Source organism: Gorilla gorilla, chromosome X (genome assembly GCF_029281585.2).
Source record: "Gorilla gorilla gorilla isolate KB3781 chromosome X, NHGRI_mGorGor1-v2.1_pri, whole genome shotgun sequence".
NCBI classification, from domain to species: domain Eukaryota; kingdom Metazoa; phylum Chordata; class Mammalia; order Primates; family Hominidae; genus Gorilla; species Gorilla gorilla.
The window spans coordinates 34,832,301-34,850,379 of NC_073247.2; the positions used below are offsets into that span (position 1 = coordinate 34,832,301).

The window sequence follows — 18,079 nt, forward strand, 5'->3', positions numbered from 1 at the left end:
GGGATCACCCTGTCTCTCCACTCTTCCTTTTGCAGAGTCATTCAACCAACAGATACAGTCCCCTGCAGTCCTAAGATGGCTTTCTTTTTTCTTCCTTCATTTCCAGCAGGACAAAGAGAATTGGTTGATTTTCCAGAAAAAGTCCGGATATTTACTCTAATTGGCCTGGATCATATCACATACCCACCTCTGAACCAATCATTGTCTAGGAGGATGGAATGCACTAATTGGCTTAGCTTTGCTCCAATGCTCCACCCTGAGAAATTGGAAGGAAAATGTGGGGGTGAAGAATAGAAACTGACACTGGCAGTGCAACAAATTAAGTTCACAAGATGGTCTCAGAGGTTAAGTGTGAATATAATTCAGTAATAAAAAAAAATGAAACAAATTTCACCCACTGCCATCACAAGTCTTGTTAGTTTACAGCAGGGTTCTCAACTTTGGCATACTGGCATTTTGGGCCAGATTTTGTTTTTGTTGTAGGGGGCCATGTGTCCTCCGGGGGACAAAATTGTTCTCTCTAGAACTGCCATTTTATAGTTCAACCTCCTAGATAAAAATATCTATCATAGATGTCTGGAGATATTTTCAGTCACCACAACTGTGGGGGAGAGAGTGATGTGACTGGTATCTAGTGGGTAGTAGCCAGGGATGTGGTTAAAGCTCCCACAACACATAGAACAGCCCCTAACAACAAAGAATTATCTGGCCCAAAATGCCAGTAGTGCTGACGCTGAGAAACCCTGCGCTAGCCAAAAGTCTTCAGATAGTTTTCAATCTCCACATCTTAAAAATAGGCCTTTCGACATTTGCCAACATTAGAAGAAAAATGCACAATGATATTGAACAAAAGTAGACAGGAAAAAAATAGACTCTTTTAACCTGACAGCCAAGGCTCAATTTATTATAATTTTCACTTTCTAAAGTATTTCTTTTAGACGCTAGCTGGATCTGCACCAAATCACAGCAGGATTTTAAGAATAACATCTGGCATATAAAAATCATCATAAAGTCCTACTTTTATAATATACTAGTTTAATATAATTGTTAAATTCTACTGACATGAATGCCACCCAAAATTCTAACCATAGTGATTTATGACTAAGCTTAAACTTCGCTTAATTTATTTTTGCTTTAAGGAGGGCCATTCCTTACTTATTGAAGATTTTGAAATTCTTACTCCATGATGTAATGAAATTCTTTATTCTTACATGATGTTAGATGGTAGAAAAATTGTCAGAAGCTTTTAAATCTAGACTGGCTTTTATTTATTATCTAATTAATATTGTGGGGCTTCCCCCCTTTGACACTATCTTGAGCCTTTGAACAACAGGATAGCATTCTGTTAAATGTTCTGGATTTTAGAAAATAAAATTTTCCCCAGATTTGCCTAATGAGTAATAAGGGATGATGGAAGAACAATATTTGGATAGGAGCTAAGTTTATAGGGATTTCCTGTCATATAAAATTCTGGGCCAATATATTAGGTCCAATGATTCCCCCATGACCTCTTTCTTACTTCTCAAAGGGTAGATACGTAGCCTGCTGTCTTGTGTCTCTACCAGAACGTCTCTCCCCATCTTTTCTCTTGTCTGTGTTCTTCTCTTGGGCTGGCTGTACAGGGAGAATCTACACTGTCCCACTTTTCCACTGGTAGAGTTTCCAAGACATGGTTGATTTTGCAGTTTCTCTTCATTTTAAGAGACTTACCTCTATTCTGACACCAGTTGGTATACTGCAGTATACTTCCGTCACTATCCACCAGGAATTAGCATAGATCCCATTACTTAAAGGGCATGGTCCCCAACAAGACTACCCTCAGTTCAAATGCCAGCCACACTTTGAGGCTCCTCAGGCTACCAGCACTTCTGACTAGCTGGCTACAGATTCAAGGGTTTCCACAATATCTTCAGGTTTGATAATCTGCCAGAATGACTCCCAGATCTCAGAAAAGCACTACACTTAACATTGACTGTTTTATTATAAAGGATACAAATCAGGACCTGCCAAATGAAGATACATAGATCTGGGAGGGTCCCGAATGCAGAGCTTTCATGCCCTCTCCCATCAAATCTATGCATGTCACTCTCCTGGCACATCAATGTGTTCAACCAGGAAGTTCCCCTGAGCCTTGGTGTCCAGAATTTTTATTGGGGTTTCTTTACATAAGTACGACTGAATCATCAGCCATGTGATTGAACTCAGCCTCCAGTCCTCCTCCCCTGTCCAAAGGTTTGGCTGGCCCAAAACCCCAACTCTCCAGTCACATGGCTGGTTTTTCTGGTGACCAGCCCATATCTGAAATCATCTCATTAGCATAAACTCAGGTGTGATTCAAGGGGCTCATTAATTACAAAGACACTCCTATCACTCAGGAAATTCCAAGGGTTTTAGAAGTTCTATGCCCAAAACCCAGGACAAAGTCAGATAAATTCTTTATTATACAACAACTGCTGAGAACCAGAGAGGTCTAGCCAGGAGTAACACATATAACAGAGGTGTGTACAGATTCTAGAAATCTCAAATTGGGTTTGCCTATACTGGCTGGCCCTTTCTAAGTCTCATTAAATTAACATCTGTTAAGTACCTACTATATGCCAGGCTTTGTGGGGGTAGAGGAAAAAAAATTTGCTTCCTAACCTCCAGGAAAGTATAACTTAGAGGAGGAAACAGGTAACTAAATAACTAATGACAATAAAATGTGCAGTGGACCTTGTGTTTGACAATCCAATATTCATTATACCTCAGGTTCAGGGGTGAAGCCTGATTAGTCTAAGCTAATTACAATAATCTCATTCCCCCGCTCCCCCCACCCCCGCCCCAGTGACTGGTTCTAGGATGGCAGGTCTTTAGATAATTTGTGGCAATGATATATGGAAAAGAAGTTTGCTGGGAACTTCTGGAGTAAAACTTCTTCACCCTTCAGAGGAAGTCTACGGAAAATCAGACTCTATCAGGAAGATATTGCCCTGCTTGCTTCTGGTACCAATAATACAAACATAAGGGGATCCAGCCTAGGAATGAAATCAATACCATAGACATCAGAGTGGAGAGACAGGAGGAATCTGAGTCCTTGAGAACAGTGTAGAGCTACTGGATCAAACCAAACCTGATGCTTGACCTACTCTAGACTTTCTGTTATCTAAGCCAATAAATTTCCTTATTGCATGATCTAGTTTGAGATGAGCTTTCCCTCAAAGTAAAAAATGCTTTGATACAGAATGTAATCACATATTCTAAAATAATTTAAATAATGTGGTAAAAGGTCTACCTAATTTTCATTCTCTTTTAATGTTGTAAGTCGAGCTCACCAAGTTTCCTTCTACCTCTGTTGGGATCCCTTCTCACACAGACTGATGTTTCACATTCTTCTGACTTACAGAGGTCCTTTTAGAACAGAAGAATAAGTGTGAACTAGGAGGTTATTCAGGGATTCTTAGATCTCATGGGTATCATCTACATTTCAGGAAAATTCCAGACTGTAATTCCTGCCCCCCTACTTTCTCCACTCTTCCCTCCCTCCTATATATATATACTTCACTGAATAAAAGTTAACTTGGTCATCCCCTGATTGGTGGGCAGTAAATTAAGAAGTTTAATGCCTTTCTGTCTGGAGAGTAAAAAAGACATAATAAAACACTTTCAGTGCTCCTTCCTGAGGAAAACTAAGCTACATCTGATTCTTTTCCTTATGAGTCAGGATTCTGAGTACAATGTGGATGTTTCAGTCAGTTTTTGTTGGGGCAACAACTCCAAAGTTGGTTTTTTTTTTTTTTTTTGACAGAGTCTTGCTCTGTTGCCCAGGCTGGAGTGCAGTGGCGTGATCTCGGTTCACTGCAACCTCTGCCTCCTGGGTTCAAGTGATTCTCCTGCCTCAGCCTCCCGAGTAGCTTGGACTACAGGCAAGCATCACTATGTCTGGCTAATTTTTGTATTTTTAGTAGAGATGGGGTTTCACCAAATTGGCCAGGCTGGTCTTGAACTCCTGACCTCGTGATCTGCCCACCTCAGCCTCCCAAAGTGCTGGGATTACAGGCGTGAGTCACCACACCTGGCCTCCAAAGTTTTAAAAGCTCGTGTAGCTGATGGCTCAGGGTTGCTTAAAGAAGTGGTCTTCAACCGCTAGCAAGACTAATAAAGAAGAAAAGAGAGAATAATCAAATAGACGCAATAAAAAATGATAAAGGGGATATCACCATCGATCCCACAGAAATACAAACTACCATCAGAGAATACTACAAACACCTCTACGCAAATAAACTAGAAAACCTAGAAGAAATGGATAAATTCCTTGACACATACACCCTCCCAAGACTAAACCAGGAAGAAGTTGAATCTCTGAATAGACCAATAACAGGCTCTGAAATTGTGGCAATAATCAATAGCTTACCAACCAAAAAGAGTCCAGGACCAGATGGATTCACAGCCGAATTCTACCAGAGGTACAAGGAGGAGATGGTACCATTCCTTCTGAGACTATTCCAATCAATAGAAAAAGAGGGAATCCTCCCTAACTCATTTCATGAGGCCAGCATCATCCTGATACCAAAGCCTGGCAGAGACACAACAGAAAAAGAGAATTTTAGACCAATATCCTTGATGAACATTGATGCAAAAATCCTCAATAAAATACTGGCAAACCGAATCCAGCAGCACATCAAAAAGCTTATCCACCATGATCAAGTGGGCTTCATCCCTGGGATGCAAGGCTGGTTCAATATACACAAATCAATAAATGTAATCCAGCATATAAACAGAACCAAAGACAAAAACCACATGATTATCTCAATAGATGCAGAAAAGGCCTTTGACAAAATTCAACAACCCTTCATGCTAAAAACTCTCAATAAATTAGGTATTGATGGGACATATCTCAAAATAATAAGAGCTATCTATGACAAACCCACAGCCAATATCATACTGAATGGGCAAAAACTGGAAGCATTCCCTTTGAAAACTGGCACAAGACAGGTATGCCCTCTCTCACCACTCCTATTCAATATAGTGTTGGAAGTTCTGGCCAGGGCAATTAGTCAGGAGAAGGAAATAAAGGGTATTCAATTAGCAAAAGAGGAAGTCAAATTGTCCCTGTTTGCAGATGACATGATTGGATATCTAGAAAACCCCACTGTCTCAGCCCAAAATCTCCTTAAGCTGATAAGCAACTTCAGCAAAGTCTCAGGATACAAAATCAATGTGCAAAAATCACAAGCATTCTTATACACCAATAACAGACAAACAGAGAGCCAAATCATGAGTGAACTCCCATTCACAATTGCTTCAAAGAGAATAAAATACTTAGGAATCCAACTTACAAGGGATGTGAAGGACGTCTTCAAGGAGAACTACAAACCACTGCTCAATGAAATAAAAGAGGATACAAACAAATGGAAGAACATTCCATGCTCATGGGTAGGAAGAATCAATATCGTGAAAATGGCCATACTACCCAAGATAATTTATAGATTTAATGCCATCCCCATCAAGCTACCAATGACTTTCTTCACAGAATTGGAAAAAACTACTTTAAAGTTCATATGGAACCAAAAAAGAGCCCGCATCGCCAAGTCAATCCTAAGCCAAAAGAACAAAGCCGGAGGCATCACGCTACCTGACTTCAAACCATACTACAAGGCTACAGTAACCAAAACAGCATGGTACTGGTACCAAAACAGAGATATAGATCAATGGAACAGAACAGAGTCCTCAGAAATAATGTCGCATATCTACAACCATCTGATCTTTGACAAACCTGACAAAAACAAGAAATGGGGAAAGGATTCCCTATTTAATAAATGGTGCTGGGAAAACTGGGTAGCCATATGTAGAAAGCTGAAACTGGATCCCTTCCTTACACCTTATACAAAAGTTAATTCAAGATAGATTAAAGACTTACATGTTAGACCTAAAACCATAAAAATCCTAGAAGAAAACCTAGGCAATACCATTCAGGACATAGGCATGGGCAAGGACTTCATGTCTAAAACACCAAAAGCAATGGCAACAAAAGCCAAAATTGACAAATGGGATCTAATTAAACTAAAGAGCTTCTGCACAGCAAAAGAAACTACCATCAGAGGGAACAGGCAACCTACAGAATGGGAGAAAATTTTCGCAACCTACTCATCTGACAAAGGGCTAATATCCAGAATCTACAATGAACTCAAACAAATTTACAAGAAAAAAACAACCCCATCAAAAAGTGGGCAAAGGATATGAACAGACACTTCTCAAAAGAAGACATTTATGCAGCCAAAAAACACACGAAAAAATGCTTATCATCACTGGCCATCAGAGAAATGCAAATCAAAACCACTATGAGATACCATCTCACACCAGTTAGAATGGCGATCATTAAAAAAGTCAGGAAACAACAGGTGCTGGAGAGGATGTGGAGAAATAGGAACACTTTTACACTGTTGGTGGGACTGTAAACTAGTTCAACCATTGTGGAAGTCAGTGTGGCGATTCCTCAGGGATCTAGAACTAGAAATACCATTTGACCCAGCCATCCCATTACTGGGTATATACCCAAAGGATTATAAATCATGCTGCTATAAAGACACATGCACACGTATGTTTATTGCGGCACTATTCACAATAGCAAAGACTTGGAACCAACCCAAATGTCAAACAATGATAGACTGGATTAAGAAAATGTGGCATATATACACCATGGAATACTATGCAGCCATAAAAAATGATGAGTTCATGTGCTTTGTAGGGACATGGATGAAACTGGAAACCATCATTCTCAGCAAACTATCGCAAGGACAAAAAACCAAACACTGCATGTTCTCACTCATAGGTGGGAACTGAACAATGAGAACACTTCGACACAGGAAGGGGAACATCATACTCCGGGGACTGTTGTGGGGTGGGGGGAGGGGGGAGGGATAGCATTAGGAGGTATACCTAATGCTAAATGACGAGTTAATGGGTGCAGTACACCAACATGGCACATGTATACACATATAACAAACCTGCACATTGTGCACATGTACCCTAAAACTTAAAGTATAATAATAATAAAATAAAAAAAAGAAGTGGTCTTCAAATTTAATATGCATGTCAATCACCTGAGATCTTGTTAAAATGCAAATTCTGATTAAATTGGACTTGGGCAGAGCCCAAGATTCTTTATTCCTAATAAGTTCCCTGGAGATACCAGTGCTGCTGGTACATGTACCACACTTTACATAGCAAAAGGCTATAATTTGGCAGAACATAGTTGGGCATCTTTGAGCTCCACTTGGCTCCATGTGCCTTCGCATGGTGTAAGGGAGAAGGTCAAAAGAGGGACACAGCCATATTATGAATAGCATTAAAGCTTCTGTTAGGATGTTGTGTAAGTCATAAATATCTACATTCCATTGTCCAAAGCAAGTTACATAACCAAGCCCAAAATCAATGTTGTGAGAAATTAACTTCTACATGTTGGAAAATACAAGGTGCTAAGTGCTGCAGAGCAGACAGGGATGGGTCCAAAGGAACAGTGATCAGTTCTTCCTGGGAGAGTCAGGGAAGGCCTGAGAGAGAATATGATGATTGAGCCAGGTTTTAAAGGACAAGCAGAACTTTCCAACAAGCCAGGAATGGGACCCAAGGTGAAGAAGAGGTCATTCAAGCCAGGGGAAGAGCATAAAGCAGAAGCTTCATATTCTCTAAAGAAGATCCCTATAATCACTTAGCAGGATGCTCACCACCATTAGTCATCAGAGAAATGCAAATCAAAACCACAATGAGATACCACTTCACCCTCACTAGGATGGCCATAATGTACAAAAACTGGTAATAGTAAGTGTTGATGAGGTTGTGGAGGGATTAGAACCTTCAAACACTGTTGATAGGAATGTAAAATGCTGCAGCTACTTTGAAAACCAGTCTGCTGGTCCCTCAGAAAGTTAAACATAGAGTTATCATATTACCCTGCAATTCCACTCCAAAATGTATATGCAAGAGATTGGAGACATATTAACACAAAATTTTTTACATTAATATCCATACTAGCATTATTCATAGTAGCCCAAAGTGGAGACAACCCAAATGTCCGTCAACTAAACAAAATGTGGTAACAGCCATGCAATGGAATATTATTTGTAAGTAACGAAGAATGAAATACTGATATATGCTATAACATTATGCAAAGGAAAGGAGCCAGACACAAAGGCCACATACTGTATGTTTCCATTTATATGAAATGTCCAGAATAGGCAAATCTGTAGCAACAGAAAGTACACTGGTGATTGTCTAGGGCCGAGGCAGGGGATAGGATGAGGGGAATGAGGAGTGACTGCTAATGGGTGTGGGGTTTCTCCTGTGGGTGATGAAAATGTTCTAGAATTGACTGTGGTTGCACAACTTTGTGACTATACTAAAACCATTGTACACTGTAGATGGGTGAATGAACAGTGTGTGAATTATATCTTAATAAAAGCTGTTAGAAAAAAATGCTACACATGGCAAGGCATGAAGGCACAGGAACATAGTGTATTACAACTATTATAGAATGGGAATGGACAAGTCTGGGGGTAGGGGTCAGATTACGGAGGACCTGAAGGCAGTAAGAAGCAACAAGAACATTTTAGAAATATCAATCCATGTATGGAAAATCGGTGGGATGGAGCAGGTTGGAAAGAGGATGGGTAGTTAAGACTATTGCAATAGACTCAATATCAGCTGATGAAGGCTGAGACAAAATGATGGTGGTAGGGATAGAGACAGGGAAGAAAGAACATAAAAGATTTTTAAGATGCCAAAGCAAAAGGATTTTGTGATGATCAGGTGAGTGGGCAGGGAAGATGGAAGGGAGGGATTTTTCTTATACATCCTTGTGTCCTCAGCTACTTTAATATGCCTGACACAAAACAGTGCCCAATAATATTTGGGGAATAAATGAATGAATGAAGTGGATGATTACATTTTCAGAGTTGCTGTTACCTAATAGAGACCTTTGGGACACAGCAAGGGATTTTTTGGGGGGAGTGGGATGGAGGGACTGTAATATTTGGAGAATGGATACTTTTGTATGAGGGGAATGTCTATTTCAGAGAGAGAAATTAAAAATGATAGATCCCAAGGTACATTTGACCTCTCTCAGTTTGCTTATGGCCAGCCTGCTGTATGCCTGTGGAATTTTTTTTAAATGAGGAATTATAAAATGTCTGTAAACTCCATCTAACTGTGGTGCCTTCAGGCTTTTGTATCCATTAGCGAAGTAGACAGAATTGATTCTCACAAGAGGGAATACAACATGCTCAGATAAATATTTTACTGAGGCTCCCTAACTAAAGATATCACCACCAGAAACCACTTAGATAATTTTGTTCTTCCATCAGTTTCTCCTGGCTAGCTATGGCCAGCCTTACCCCACTATGATACATTCTGAAATGATAAAGTTGGAAAACCTAGCTTGCGTATACCACAACTTAAGAGTTGAAAGTTGTGACCTATGGTTTACATACCAGAAGACGAAGTGTTCCTATTTGTAACAACAGGACATTTCCATAGATGAATCCACTCTGTATAGTCATGGAAGAACAACTTTTATTTGTAGATTGGGATGGGAGCAGGAAAAGGTTGTGGTTTTGCCTTATTCTGATCCACCATCAGCTTATTAGCTATGGTAGATGAGGTGGCTTCCTGTGGATCTTCTCTTCCTGCTTCAGCAAGAGAAGCTTGTGGATGAGTAATGGAAAATTCTGCATTTGCCTGGTGTTTTAAGTATTCACAAGGGAGTCCCAGGTCCAAGCTTGTGGGCAGTACTTGGGCTTACTTATGGCAAAAGGAAAAAATACAGAGTGTCTGGGGGTCTCCCTAGGAACCAGTTAATGATTAGAGTGATTGGAACCAACTAGACCAGTCAGGAACACTTACTGAAAAGGTGAGTTATGAACAGGTAAGCTTTCTGAAGAAGGGTTTCTCCTTTCTTTATCAAATGATCTTTAGTTGAAGTATGATCAGCAAACTTGGAAGGTGAACTCGAGTTTGGATATGAGAAGTAGTAAAAAATAATGTTGAGTCTTTTCTAGGGCTAAGGTTCTGGTTCAAGAATCTGTGACCATCTGCAGTGGCTCATGCCTGTAATCCCAGTACTTTAGGAGGCCGAGGCGGGAGGATCACTTGAGCTCAGGAGTTTGAGACCAGCCTGGCCAACATGGCGAAATCCCATCCCCACTAAAAACACAAAAATTAACCGGGTGTGATGGTGCAGACCTGTAGTCCCAGCTACTCAGGAGGCTGAGGCAGGAGAATCACTTTAGCCTGGGAGGCAGAGGTTGCAGTGAGCCGAGATCCTGCCACTGCACTACAGCCTGTGACACAGAGTGAGACTCTGTCTCAAAAAAAAAAAAAAAATTGTGACCATCTAGAAAGACCTGTATATCTCTCTCAGTGGAATCATCCTGTGCACTTTGGGAAACTAAGGCTTACCTGGAGTAATTCTATCTTACTTTGGGTTTGGACTTCTCACATCTTTGGAGCATCCTGGGATGTCTCTTGATGTGGCTGATGCCCTGTGGGCTGTAGTCTCTGAATGGTTTCCTATCCAGTGTGCTCTTTGGACACTTAACAGCTATAGCTACAGTTACTGCTCTACACCCATCACTTCTGAGCTAAATAACACAGGAAACAAATTGGCAAATTAGACTTACAAGAACAAGAACTCTCACCCGGTATCAAGCTTTACTAATAATCTCAAGGATACAAGTAATTATGAGGCACAGACAAAGCAGAGAGAGGTCAGCGACTGCCAGTGCAGCTCTCTTGGTCCTTTTTTGGGTAACACTAAGATGCACACTAGCCCAGATTTAACATATAAAGTAGCGAAACAATGTATATAGTCATTACTTACAGAAAAGAGGGCTACTTTGGTGATAGTATGTCCATTTGTCTTTGGATCAACTTCAGGTGATTTGTAATCCTTTGCTCTTTCCTTGGGCAGGTTGGGTTCCAGTCTTAAGTCTATTTCCTTCAGAGAGCAGCCCATCAGGGCAGCCTCTGTCTGGGGGTGGTCAAAACCAGCTCCAAACTCAAACCAGTTAGGGATGCCTGGCACTAACCTATAAGATGAATCTCATCAGCTCTCAGGCACAGTCCCTTTGGGGAGATCCTTATCATCCCTCTTTGCCTGCAAAACTTCCACAGGGGGTCTTTGTGGTGTGGTTCAACTCTTGCCCCTGCCAGGGAAACTGATAGAAGCCAGAATGCCTGCCAGTTAGGATAATTTTGGCTGCAAGTAACAGAAAGCCCTGATTCAAACTGGCTCAATCAGTAAGAAAATTTCTTACATAGCTTACATGTGATAAAAGAAAAACTTCAGCTGAATTAAATTTAAAGGAGTGTAATTGAGCAATGAACAATTTGCGAATCGGGCAGCTTCCCCAGCCAGAATAGGCTCTGAGACTCCAGTGCAGCCACACAGTGGAAGATTTATGGACAGAAAAAAAAAAGTGATACACAGAAAACGGAAGTGAGATACAGAAACAGCTAGCTTAGTTACAGCTCGGTGTTTGCCTTATTTGAGCATGGTTTGAATAGTCGGCCACTGTTCATTGGCCAAAACTTGGCGATTGGCACAAGTGTAGGCTATGGTCTGTTTACACCTCGACTTGTTGTAGTTCACGATAACAGAAAAACCTTTAGGTCAAACTTAATGTATGTAAGGAGGCAGCTTTAAGCTAAACTTGATTTAACAATTTCCCCCTTTTGGTCATCATTTCAGTTTTGAGAGACTGATGAAAACTCTAGTCATTGATATCACTATCACCATTGTAAATGTACTTATTTGGTCTTGAAACCCACTGGGAAACAGTAAAACCATGGGTTTTGCAAGGTAGGAAGAAGGACTGAGTAGAGGGTAGTTGCTTACGCTGGAACATCCTATTTACAGGGAAAAAACAAAACCTGGTCTGTTCTAGGATCTATGTGTTTCCTTAAAGTCTTAGTTTGATTATGTCACATTTAGCATGAGTGACTCCATTTTGGTTTAATCTGGTCTGTTGGGGCCTTTTAAGTCCTCTTAAATCTCTTATTACCTGACTTTAGCCAGGCCAAACGGCCAATATTTCTGGCTTTTGAACTTTACGCTGGTAACCTCCCAGGTGAAACCAATAATCCTTAACTAAGGTTATGACTTAACCATAAGTGTACAAGGTATTTTCAAAGAGGCATTAGCAGTTTTTACAAGATCTAGAATCTCCAAAGGTAGCTCACAGAAAGGAAGATTCAAGAAAGGAAGCTGGAAGTTGCACCTGGAGGGGCAGAGAATCAACAATGGTAAAGGTCACACAGATATCAACCAGAAAGCACTCATTCCCTAAGCCAGGATTGAACCTGGACTGCCATTGTAAAATGGCAAAACCTCAGCTGGTGAGCTATAGCTTTGGAAGGTTTCCATTGCTCTTCCCAGAAGGAGCCTACAGCAGTCAATTTTAAGCTTGCAAAGGCTTTTAACTGCTCAAGATAATTTTTAGAGCTAACTATGACATAACCCCCCAAATTCTGGTTCCCTGGATGGCAGAGACCAAGAAAAAGTACCGCCGTATGGTTATAAGGTCAAGCTCCCAAGGACATAAAACAAGATGGGAGGGAAACCTCATCCAGTTTTTTGTTGTTGTATCAGGGACCTGCAGCAAAGTTTATAACTGACCAGTTTGCTGGGCTGGGTTGAACAGTGAGCTTACGGGGGTCCTAAGCCTGCATTCTATTCTATGGTAGTACCCTTTTTTATGACAGAACGATGCAGAAAGACAAATTCATAGCACAAAGTACATCAGATTTGCTACAGCTTAAGACTAGCCTCATAAATCCATTTTCCCATTAATCAAAACTTTACACGGGAGCTAACAGTGATTTTTACCATTCATTCAACCAGTTTGCACAGAGAGCAAGAGGCCAGAAGTCTGGTAAGAAATTGCCTTTTTGACAGCATGCCAGGTTTCTGGATTCCCTATCCCTGAGCGGCACCAGCGACCCTGCTCGCTGCTCCACAGCCATGGGGCCCAAGCCACAACACAAAGGAAAATCTTTTTTTGTTGTTGTTTCATGGAACCATAGTAAAAAGCCTTTCAATTTTATAAGTTGCTGCCCAACCGGATGCGTGGGGGACCCGAATTAACATTTTCCATTCTGGCCAGAGCAAAATATGTGTGACAAAACAGACATTAGCCACTCTGCTTAGCGCCCAACATCGAACTGGCCAGGCTTAAACTTGCCCCTAGTTTGGCTCTGTCATCTTTCATCCATTCCAAGTGGATTAAAGGAGTTTTAACATGTGGTCTCTGGGCAAGATGGTTGTCCTGAGTAACAGAAAAGATAGAAAAGGGAAAGGAGAAAAAGAGAAAAGCATTGCTTGTGGCGAGTTGGGGAAGGCAAGGAGCTCAGAGTGGCCAGAGAAAGGCCCATCCATTTCAGCAACACTGAATCAAAAGTTCAGGCGGCTCCTTATCAGTTGTGAAGGGATCTTTTCTAGCAGTCCTATTAGCCTGCAAGTTTCCCTTTCCGAGGAAAAAAAAGGTTCCCCATGTCCCATGATCCTGTACATGCCTAATCCTGTCACCTATAGCCATCAGCAAAAAGTGCAAGGCAGATTAATCTAAAGAGAATAGTGGTTAACATGCTATAGTGCGAAATCCATTTTTAACCAAGAAGGACTTTACTGAAGGGAGGGCCTCTAACCCAATCCTATCCTTTACCCAGGTAAAATGTACCCCACTACTTACCCCAAATCGGCCAGTTGGTGTGCAGTCTATTTTCTTTGGATTGGGATTGTAACTAAGCCAAAAGATTAGCAGATTTAATTTTTTAAAAAATCAATTAGTCACTTAAGCTTTTTATTTGGCTTTCTTAAAGTCTTTAAATAAAAATATTGAAATTTTAGGAGCTTCTGCGTATCAATAGGCATCTTCAGATAAGACTAATTTGGGAGCTCTCATTTGCAAATGCACTTCTCCAGTGCAGTGTTGTTCATTTGGAATGTTCACCGTAAGTTATCTTTAGTAAGATTTCACCATTTCTGTAAGACTTTGCTGGTTCCAGGGCGTAACACTTATGCATGTGTAAGCCAGAAGGAACTCAGTTCTTCAGAAATTAAGGATCCCATTTTTTACCTCAAATTTTGTCTTTGTTCTCAGGTTCCCTTGATCAACTTAGCCAATGATTTGTTTTTCCTATCTTAGCATGCAAGAAAAATGAAACAAAGGGATAGAACGCAAAAATCCCTGTGAATTTCCAAAAGCCAAGTTTTACACCCCCTGCAATATTGCCATTTACTACTGGGTTCTTTCTCACCCAGTCAGACGTAATAGGCCTCTAACTGGATCCAAGCCAGTTAATTATCAGATCCAATCCGATCCCGGACCCAGTCCAGTTTCTGTCATGACTTCCAAACCCAGTTTGGATCAGAAATTTGCTCAAACTCAGCTCCAAACACAAATCTGTGGAGCTTTGGAACCGGAGAGAGAACTTACCATGATATCCAGCTGCTCCAAGAGAGAAACGGCACAATGGGTCTGGCAGGTGCCTTGCTTAGTCACTCAGCGCTCCTGCGGGTTGTTAGAAGCTCTACTTCAAGTCCCACTTTTGACGGCATCTGATAAAAGAAAAACTTCAGCTGAATTAATTTATTTTTATTTTTTATTTTTTGAGACGGAGTCTTGCTCTGTCGCCCAGGCTGGAGTGCAATGGTGTGATCGTGGCTCACTGCAACCTCCACCTCCCGGGTTCAAGTGATTCTCCTGCCTCAGCTTCCCGAGTAGCTGGGATTACAGGTGCGTGCCACCATGCCCGGCTAATTTTTGTATTTTTTAGTAGAGACAAGGTTTCACCATGTTGGTCAGGCTGGTCTCGAACTCCTGACCTCGGGTGATTTCCGCCTCGCCCCCCCCCCCCCACCTCCGCCTCCCAAAGTGCTGGGATTACAGGTGTGAGCCACCGCGCCTGGCCAGCTGAATTAAATTTAAAGGAGTTTAATTGAGCAATGAACAATTTGCAAATTGGGCAGCCTCCGGAGCCAGAATAGGCTCTGATTCCAGTGCAGCCATGCAGTGGAAGAAGATTTATGGACAGAAAAGAGAAAGTGATGCACAGAAAATGGAAGGGAGGTACAGAAAAAGCTGGATTGGTTACAGGTTGGCGTCGGCCTCATTTGAACACAGTTTGAACAATTGGCTACATTTGATTGGCCAAAACTCAGTGATTGGCACAGGTGTGGGCTGCAGTCTGTTTACACCCCCACTTGTTATAGCTCACCACGTAAAGATAAACCTTTAGGCCAAACTTAAAATACGTAAGAAGACAACTTTAGGCTAAACTTGATTTAACACATGACGTTTTCCAGAGAGCCATGCCCCATAAATACAAACATTCCAAGTTTGTTTACCATAAACAATGCTAGATGAACCAAATACATTCCCCTGAAAACATTCCATAGATAAGGACTGTCCTGCTAGTTTAATATTATTAGTTTGTTTGCCAGGAGGTCTGTTATTAGCATGTGTACAAGGAGATTTGAGTAACTCACTTTTTTTTTTCTTCCCAGGAAATCCTTCGGTTGGAGAGACTGGATTGCAGCTTGCTGCTAATCCTTTCCTTATCAGTTTCCAAAGAACAAGAGTGGGAGGCAGGGTGCCTTCTGTGTTTGTGTATGGCTGTCCAGATTGTGGAAGCTCTGGGGCACTGGGGAAATGAGGGTTTTAGAGTTGGGCATACAGACAGATGACTTAACCAACTGAAGCTCAAATCTCAGCTGTCCCCTTTTTGTGTTACTTTAGGGAGTTAGTACAGCTGTCACCTTATCTGAAGAATGAGAATACTATCTACCTCATTGGTTTATTTTTATAAGCATAGAAGTCTTTTTCACATGAAAATACTTTTTAAGCTTTAACAAGCTATACCCATGTACTGTATTACTGTTGTTATCAGTGGATGTCTGTAGCCCTTTCTATTTGGATGTCCATTTGTGGCCTGTTCCAAGGTTGGTGGCTCTGACTCTTGGCTGCAAAGCCTTTTAGTGGCTGAAGCTCTGTATTAGCAGCAGGACATCCTGGATGACAGAAATCCTTTGTTTTGGAAACAAAAAGTAGACCCGGGTCTACTTTTAGAGCACCACATTTTTCATTATATTTATTTTCACAGTTTACAATTTTATATATTTATATAAAAATAATAACAGCTGGCCCGGCATGGTAGCTCATGCCTGTAATTCCAGCATATTGGGAGGCCAAGGCGGGAGGATCACTTGAGCCCAGGAGTTTGAGACCAGCCTGGGCAACATGGTGAAACCCCGTTTCTATAAAAAGTACAAAAATTAGCCAGGTGTAGTGGCACGTGCCTGTAGCCCCAGCTACTTGGGAAGCTGAGGTGGGAGGATTGCTTGAGCCCAGGAGGTGTAGGTTGCAGTGAGCTGAGATCACACCACTGCACTCCAGCCTGGGTAATAGAGAGAGACCCTGTCTGAAAAACAACAAAACAAAACAAAACAAAACAAAACAAAAACAGCTAACAATATTGAGCACTTATTACATGCTAAGTACTTTTCCATGCCCTTTTAGTATCCCATTTAATCCTCCCAACAACCTAATGAGGTCATTATTTTTCTTTTTAATTATACATTTTAATTATTACAGAGATAAACACATATATTCAAAATTTCATGTTCTGCTTTGATCAATTAGCGATAGATTATAAAAATTTTTCCATGTTATTGTCACCATGATTATTTTTTATTTTTATTTTTATTTACTTATTTATTTATTTATTTATTTATTTATTTTTGAGGGGGGATGGAGTCTCGCTCTGTTGCCCAGGCTGGAGTGCAGTGGCGCAATCTCGGCTCACTGCAACCTCCGCCTCCCATGTTCAAGTGATTCTCCTGCCTCAGCCTCCTGAGTAGCTGGGATTACAGGCATGCGCCACCACGCCCAGCTAATTTTTGTATTTTTTTAGTAGAGACGGGGTTTCACCATGTTGGTCAGGCTGGTCTTGAACTCCTGACCTCGTGATCCGCCTGCCTCAGCCTCCCAAAGTGCTGGGATTACAGGCGTGAGCCACCACGCCTGGACATGATTATCTTTTATAAAGTTGTTTGTCAGACATTTAGACTGTCTGTAATTTTTCATAGAGATAAATAAAACTATAAAGAACATATTTTCTAATAAAAATTATACTTACCTAAATCTGTCTTTTAACTTTGTTCCTGTAGGTTTTTTCCTATTTGTGGAAATTTTATATACATGTAGAAAAGTTCATGTAAATGTTCAGTTCAATGAATTGCCACAATAACATATTACCTGCATCTAAAGCCCCCCTCATGTTTTCTTCCAGTAATTATGCCATCAGGCTCCACTCTTGTGTTTGGCTTCTTTTGTTCAACATTCATCTATATTGTTGTGTGTAGTTATCGTTTGGTTCATCTCAAAGAAGGTGGGAATTATTATTAATCATAATTTATAGGCTAAGAAACGGAGTCACAGAAAGGTCAAGTAGCTTACTCAGAATCATATACTAGCAAGTGGCACAGCCAGAATTTGAACCCAAGTAATCTGACTTTGCTCTGTTAACCATTATGCTAGACTGCAGCTCATAGCTATTTATTTAATGTCCATCTCCCCCACTATGCTGCAAGCTCCATTTAATACCCAGCACCTAGACATACCAGGTGACCAATAGGTATTTCTGACTGAATGAACAAAGAATGAATGAATGAAAGAATGAATACCAGATAGGCCTGCTTTTGTGATTCAGTGCTTTTGCCTCAGTTGCTAGAAATGCCTCTGAAGGTTCAGGATCTTCCTTTTCTTCACCTTGATTATGGGCACCTCCTCAGAATCACTCTTACTACCTGTGGTCACAGCCTGCTGATATCCCTTCTGCGGCAGCACACAACAGCCTGTGTGACTCTACTGGGAGAAGACTCTGGAAGTTTCCATGTTGAAGGAAGATTTGCTTCCGTGTGTAGACCTTGGAGAGCTCCTGGGCCTTATCTTGTCCTTCCATAAGAGGGAGACACTAGGGTAATACTATTTGATTGCTGCCCCAGGAGTTGGAATGGCCCCTATACAAGTGCATGCTTCTATAAATC

General features: G+C 41.1%; 1 protein-coding gene across 2 annotated transcripts in view; it reads right to left on the bottom strand.

The window, feature by feature from the left end:
- The window catches only part of LOC115930142 (putative transcription factor SPT20 homolog-like 2), a 39,325-nt gene extending 23,746 nt beyond the window's left edge, over positions 1-15,579 (bottom strand). For both annotated transcript variants that reach the window (XM_055376408.2, XM_055376407.2), the window contains exons 1-2: positions 15,521-15,579; positions 14,469-14,590 (exon numbers count right to left, since the gene is read on the bottom strand). The gene's annotated coding sequence lies outside the window, so the exon portion shown is untranslated. The remainder of the gene's footprint in view (positions 1-14,468; positions 14,591-15,520) is intronic.
- Between the last annotated feature and the right edge of the window lie 2,500 nt (positions 15,580-18,079).